Raw genomic sequence first — 8,023 nt, 5'->3', positions numbered from 1 at the left:
TTACTCAGTACTTTGTTGAAGCACCTTTGGCAGCGATTACAGCCTAGAGTCTTCTTGGGTATGGGCACTCCTGTATTTGGGGAGTTTCTCCCATTCTTCTCTGCAGATCTTCTCAAGTTCTGTCAGGTTGGGTGAGGAGCGTTGCTGCACAGCTATTAACAGGTCTCTTCAGAGATTTTCCATCAGGTTCAAGTACTAGCTCCAGCTGGGCCACTCATGGACATTCAGATATTTGTCCCAAAGCCATTCCTGCATTGTCTTGGCTGAGTCCTTAAGGTTGTTGTCCTGTTGCAAGGTGAACCTTCGCCCCAGTCTAAAGTCCTGAAGTTTTCATCAACGATCTCTCTGTACTTTGCTCTGTTGATCTTTCCCTCGATCCTGACTAGTCTCCCAGTCCCTGTCGCTGAAAAACATCCCCACAGCTTGATGCTGCCACCACCATGCTTCACCATAGGGATGGTGCCAGGTTTCATCCAGACGTGATGCTTGGCATTCAGGCCAAAGTGTTTAATCTTGGTTTCATCAGACCAGAAAATCTTGTTTCTCATGGTCTGAGTGTCTGTTAGGTGCCTTTTGGCAAACTCCAAGCGGCTGTCATGTGCATTTTATTGAGGAGTGGCTTCCGTCTGGCAACTCTACCATAAAGGCCTGATTGGTGGAGTTCTGCAGAGATGGTTGTCCTTCTGGAAGGTTCTCCGATTTCCACAGATTAACTCAGGAGCTCCGCCAGAGTGACCATCGGGTTCTTGGTCACCTCCCTGACCAAGGCCCTTTTCCCCCGATTGCTCAGTTTGGCTGGGCGGCCAGCTCAATGACGAGTCCATTGTATTGTTTGGGACCACTGTGTTCTTGGGGACCTTCAATGCAGCAGACATTTTTTTGTACCCTTCCCCAGGTCTGCGCCTCGACACAATCCTGCACTGTCAACTGTGGGACCTTATATAGACAGGTGAGTGCCTTTCCAAAAAATGTCCAATCAATAGAATTTACCACAGGTGGACACCAATTAAGTTGTAGAAACAACTCAAGGATGATCAATGGAAACAGGATGCTCCTGAGCTAAATTTGGAGTCTCATTGCATAGGGTCTAAATATTTATGTAAATAAGGTATTTCTGTTTTTATTTGTAATACATTTGCAAAAAAATCTAAAAACCTGTTTTCACTTTGTCATTATGGGGTATTGTGTGTAGATTGATGAGGGGAAAACAAATTCAATTAATTTTAGAATAAGGCTGTAACCTAACAAAAAGTGGAAAAAATCAAGGGGTCTGAATACTTTCTGAATGCGCTGTATTCCCTAAGGATCCCCATGAAGAAAATACCAGATTAAGGAACTATGGGACATTAACTGAATGTATCTTATTCACTTCCTGGAATATCAACTGTGCTTGTGAGTTCTTCTTACAGGGAATCTTTTAATGATGTCTTACTCCCGGACACTCCACAGAATGATCATCCCAGAAAATCATGGACAGGGCCACTCACTGTGTTGTCTGCAGAAAGTGTTGTTTACGCTAATGCAGAGTTCAGGGCAGCCGTCTTGCCAGATCTACTTTTACTTTAACCAGGAGTTTTCCACATCTGGCAAGCAGGATAGGAGGAGAGGAAAGGAGAGGAGAGAAGGGGAGGAGAGAAGGGCAGGGGAGGAGAGGGGGAGGGGAGGAGAGGAGGAGAGGAGAGAAGGGGAGGAGAGAAGGGCAGGGGAGGAGAGGGGGAGGGGAGGAGAGGAGGAGAGGAGGAGAGGAGGAGAGGAAAGGAGAGGAGAGAAGGGGAGGAGAGAAGGGCAGGGGAGGAGAGGGGAGGGGAGGAGAGGAGGAGAGGAGAGAAGGGGAGGAGAGAAGGCAGGGAGGAGAGGGGGAGGGGAGGAGGAGAGGAGAGGAGAGAAGGGGAGGAGAGAAGGGCAGGGGAGGAGAGGGGGAGGGGAGGGGGAGAGGAGAGAAGAGAAGGGGAGGAGAGAAGGGCAGGGGAGGAGAGGGGGAGGAGAGGGGGAGAGGAGAAAGCCCCTCACACATACTTGCCCTCTATTCTGTTGCCTCCTTTTTATTTTCAATGTGAAAAGAGAGAGCTGTTGTCTTTGGAGGGGGATGAAATCTTACATTGCTGTGTGTAGACGGACATTCTTTAGGGAGGGAGAATGGAGGGGGGAGGCAGGGGACAGGGGGACTGTTTTTCTGGTTGTGTCTTAATTATAAGGTCAAGTCCCAGTTGGACTGGATCCACACTGCGAGGAGATACACTGTAACACACACGCTCATACATACAGTACACTTCCATACAGTATTTACAGACAGTCATCTCCATCAGAACCTACTGTACATACTGAATGAAATGATCCATATTTAATCAGACCACCAGTACATGCTGTAACAGCTAGTGACCCTCCAGTGAACCCTCGTCTTGATACTAACCCCCCCTCGTACACTCCTCTTTAGTCAGGATTACAGAGTCCCTCTGTTAGACTGTGATGTACTGTACTCGCTGTCCAAACCCTCAGTTAAAGGGTGAGTCCTTTTAAATGTCTGTTTATATTTGAAATCTCTGTCCCAACCATCCATTAAAGGGATAGAGTTTCACTTAAGCCCTTGTTTAGATTTCGAGGAAACAGTTATAATTACTTCGGTATGAAATTGTCATTTTCGCTATCAACCCCCATTAGAATACTGTCTGCTCTCCCTCTCTTTCTCCCCATCTCTATCGCTCTCAATCTTCTCTCTCTCTCTCTATCTCTCTCTACTCTCTCTCTCTTCTTTCTCTCTCTCTCTCTCTCTCTCTCTTTCTTTCTTTCTCTCTCTCTCTCTCTCTCTCTCTCTCTCTCTCTCTCTCTCTCTCTCTCCCCCTGTCTCTCTCTCTTTCTCTCTCTCTCTCTCTCTCTCTCTCTCTCTCTCTCTCTCTTTCTCTCTCTCCTCTTTCTCTCTCTCTTTCTCTCTCTCTTTCTCCCCTCTCACTCCTTTGCTCTTTCTCTCTCTCTTCCTTCTGTCTCTTTCCTCATTCCAACTCTCTCTCCATTCTATCTCTCTCACATCTGTTTGTTTACATTAGAGACCTTGGGACTATAAGGTTCTATCTTCGCAAAGCATAGTTCTGAGACAAAGTTTTCACATCAGAACTGAACTGTTTGTAGTGAATTCTTCTTTCATAACCCATTAAGGTCCTCATGTTAAAGGTACCTCAAGTGCAGAGTATCAAAAACCCTTTTCTAGGGGGTGCAATCGCAGATAGAACCTTATGGCTCTGAAATGTCAATCTGGGTTCAGCCATAAGGTCCTACCTGCCACAGAATGCTCACATTATTTCAATTTCAATAGAAAAGCACAGACATTTAATGATTAAATAAAGAGAATACACTTCCTGCGTTCTAGTCACATCATCAAATACATGAATTAATGTTCATCACACATTTAATGATTAAATAAAGAGAATACCCTTCCTTCGTTCTAGTCACATCATCAAATACATGAATTAATGTTCATCACACATTTGTTAAAGCGATAGTTCCCTAAAATGACAGCTATACTACATCCTGTGCAGAACTAGCAACATTGCGAAAGTGTAGTTCCGGGTGAGTAAAACTGATATGTGTGTCTGGTCTCTGACACCCAAAGTCACTGAACTACTTGATAGTTATTAATAGAAATGTGGTAAGTTTGTAATTTTTGTGAAATACCCCTTCCATGGAGGTTTTTGTATTGATATAGAATAAGACAAAACAGCAATGTCTCTCCTAAGGGCCTTAAACGTGCTCTAAGGTGCCTGTAGTGTTTTTACAAGAGCTTACATTATGGGCATTCTTCTGAAAAAAGTGGTGGAAACAATCTAAATCATTTAAAAAGAGGACCAGAACCTATAATATGAATAATCAAGGACTTGAGACAATAAGGTTCTATCTGCAAAATCTATCATTTTAGATAATGAGTATTTTATCATGTCCCAGATCTCAGAAAGGTTTTGTCTTCCTCTTTCATGACTCAGTAAGTATATCACCTTACATACAAGTTCATTTTTATTGACACCCCAGCATTGTGTGATTGGATTGAAGAAGGAACCTTGGAACACCAAGTTAAAACGTGATTGGATTGAAGAAGGAACCTTGGAGCACCAAGTTAAAACGTGATTGGATTGAAGAAGAGAACCTTGGGACACCAAGTTAAACGTGATTGGATTGAAGAAGGAACCTTGGAGCACCAAGTTAAAAACGTGATTGGATTGAAGAAGGAACCTTGGAGCACCAAGTTAAAACGTGATTGGATTGAAGAAGGAACCTTGGAGCACCAAGTTAAAACGTGATTGGATTGAAGAAGGAACCTTGGAACACCAAGTTAAAACGTGATTGGATTGAAGAAGGAACCTTGGAGCACCAAGTTAAAAAACGTGATTGGATTGAAGAAGGAACCTTGGAACACCAAGTTTAAAACGTGATTGGATTGAAGAAGGAACCTTGGAGCACCAAGTTAAAAACGTGATTGGGATTGAAGAAGGAACCTTGGAGCACCAAGTTAAAACGTGATTGGATTGAAGAAGGAACCTTGGAGCACCAAGTTAAAACGTGATTGGATTGAAGAAGGAACCTTGGAGCACCAAGTTAAAACGTGATTGGATTGAAGAAGGAACCTTGGAGCACCAAGTTAAACGTGATTGGATTGAAGAAGGAACCTTGGAACACCAAGTTAAAACGTGATTGGCGCAGATAGAACAAGTCATATTTTTCTTTCCATCGTACATTTACTTTTTAAAATAAATATCGGACATATCTCACATGTAAAGGACCACCTAGAGGAACTCTATGTGAATAACAACATTTTGACCAAATTGTCAGATAGAACCTTATAGTTCTAAGGTAACAATTTGTCAATGGTCATAATTGCCATTATAACCTGTGTGTTTACGCCGTTACTGCCAAAACCATGTTACAGTTCAGATCCACCTTGTTTAGTTTCGACCATCTGAATATATAGGGCATGTAATCTCTTTACAGATAATATGATGTTAATGAGGGGTTATCAGGCATCACGGTGTAATAGGCCCCAGGGTGAGGGTGGGGACGGCACTGTGTAATAGGCCCCAGGGTGAGGGTGGGGACGGCACTGTGTAATAGGCCCCAGGGTGAGGGTGGGGACGGCACTGTGTAATAGGCCCCAGGGAGGGGGTGGGGACGGCACTGTGTAATAGGCCCCAGGGTGAGGGTGGGGACGGCACTGTGTAATAGGCCCCAGGGTGAGGGTGGGGACGGCACTGTGTAATAGGCCCCAGGGTGAGGGTGGGGACGGCACTGTGTAATAGGCCCCAGGGTGAGGGTGGGGATGGCACTGTGTAATAGGCCCCAGGGAGGGGGTGGGGACGGCACTGTGTAATAGGCCCCAGGGTGAGGGTGGGGACGGCACTGTGTAATAGGCCCCAGGGAGGGGGGTGGGGACGGCACTGTGTAAGAAGCCACAGGTTGTAAGATGCCCCAGGTTGAGGGCGGGGCCAATAGGGAATGAAATGATACGGTGACCATATTACTTCCACATTGGTGGTCACAAATTGTGATCGCAGTCAAATCCAATGTTGCACAACAGTTCTATATGCTATGCAATTGCTTGAGAAAACAGTGTTTAGATGGCCTCTATTAAAAAGAGGAGGATCCCATCAGCTTTCTATGGGCTAGGCCTACTATATTTATTTCTCAAGTTTCCTAACATTAAGCACATTGCTTATCTTTACAACAGGAGTATTGCCTACCTGGCTGGCATGAAAATGAAACATGGGAAAAGTGTCCTCCACTCGCTATTTAAGTGCATAGACGACAGTCCTTTTTTCCCCCATGCCCATATTCCAAGACAGGTGCATGATAATGGTCCATTATAAATCAAAACTAATTTCACACATACATTATTTAGTCTATGTAAAGACAACATTAAATTGAGAATATTAGCCTATCACTTGTGAATGATGTATTATCACTTGTGAATGATGTATTATCACTTGTGAATGATGTATTATCACTTGTGAATGAGTATTATCACTTGTGAATGATGTATTATCACTTGTGCAGAAATGCAAGAAACATTGCATGCCACGCTACAGACGTTTACGTGAGAAGGCTGATTTCCAGGATGTTTTATGGTCTGACAAACACAGCTCTAGTTATGTCACCTTTCACTGCAGATGTGGAAGAACTTGACTGGCCTGCACAGAGCCCTGACCTCAACCCCATCGAACACCTTTGGGATGAATTGGAACGTTGACTGTGAGACAGGCCTAATCGCCCAACATCAGTGCCCAACCTCACTAATGATCTTGTGGCTGAATGGAAGCAAGTCACCGCAGCAGGGGGGACAACTCCATATTAATGCCTATGATTTTGGTATTAGATGTTTGACGAGCATGTATCCACATACTGTAGTGTATCACAGATAGACTCTAGTCGTGAACTATAGTGGCGGTATGTAGTTCTAAACAACATTCTGATAGTCCAATGAGGAAGTGATATGATCTCTATTGTAGCGAGATGAATGCTTTACTTCTGCAAAATTCAAATCCACTGGTTGATAGATTAGCATCCCTGTAAGCCATGTGACACTGATAGACAGGAAGGCTGCTGACAATAACATTTACACTTGATAGAGGTCAAAGTAAATTCTGACATACTGATAACAGTAGACCAGGGGTGGGCAACATAAGGCCCACGAGCCGGATCCAACCCACGAGCCCATTCAATCCAGTCCGGGGAAGGTTTTAGTAACTTGATTCTTTTGGGTGTTAAAAAACACTCCAGGCCACTCTTGAATGTCTAAATAAAAAGTATGTAGAAATTGTGATAGACCTGTACGTTTTCAAATAACTTTTTCTGGCCCGCAAATTGCCTTTGACGAACAAAGCGGTTCTGAAAAACATCTGTGTGGCCCAATGTAGCCCTCAAGCCGAAATGATTGCCCACTCCTGCAACAGACTACAGGGTTGTCGAAAGGGCTGCAGGAAGACACAATGTACTGTTCAGGTTATTTGTTTGTTCCTACTTACATGTACACTACGGTTCAAAAGTTTGGGCTCACTTAGAAATGTCCTTGTTTTTGAAAGAAAAGCACATTTTCTGTCCATTAAAATAACATCAAATTGATCAAAAATACAGTGTAGACATTGTTAATGTTGTAAATGACAATTGTAGCTGGAAACGGCAGATTTTTTATGGAATATCTACGTACAGAGGCCCATTATCAGCAACCATCACTCCTGTGTTCCAATGGTACGTCTTGTAAGCTAATCTAAGTTTATCATTTTAAAAGGCTATTTGATCATTAGAAAACCCTTTTGAAATTATGTTAGCACAGCTGAAAACTGTTGTTGTGATTAAAGAAGCAATAAAACTGGCCTTCTTTAGACTAGTTGAGTCTGAAGCATCAGAATTTGTGGGTTTGATTACAGGCTCAAAATGTCCAGAAACAAAGAACTTTCTTCTGAAACTCGTCTATTCTTGTTCTGAGAAATGAAGGCTATTCCATGTGAGAAATTGGCAAGAAACTGAAGATCTGGTACAACGCTGTGTACTACTCCCTTCACAGAACAGCGCAAACTGGCCCTAACCAGAATAGAAAGAGGAGTGGGAGGCCCCGGCGCAAAACTGAGCAAGAGGACAAGTACATTAGAGTGTCAAGTTTGAGAAACAATTTCTCACATGGAAATAGCCTTCATTTCTCAGAACAAGAATAGACTGACGAGTTTCAAAGAAAGTTCATTGCTTGATTAACTTAGATTAGCTAACACTACGTGGTTGCTGATAATGGGCCTCTGTACACCTATGTAGATATTCCATTAAAAAATCAGCTGTTTCCAGCTACAATAGTCATTTACAACATTAACAATGTCTACACTGTATTTCTGATCAATTTGATGTTATTTTAATGGACCAAAAAATTGCTTTTCTTTCAAAAACAAGGACATTTCTGAGTGACCACAAACTTTAGAACGGTAGTGTACATTTTTACTGAAGGATAAGAACCATGTTGATGGATATGTAAACACTGATCCAATAAGGTCTGCATAAT

The sequence above is a fragment of the Oncorhynchus kisutch genome, linkage group LG10 (genome assembly GCF_002021735.2).
Source record: "Oncorhynchus kisutch isolate 150728-3 linkage group LG10, Okis_V2, whole genome shotgun sequence".
Taxonomy (NCBI): Eukaryota; Metazoa; Chordata; class Actinopteri; order Salmoniformes; family Salmonidae; genus Oncorhynchus; species Oncorhynchus kisutch.
Note: the sequence above shows the minus strand (reverse complement) of the source record.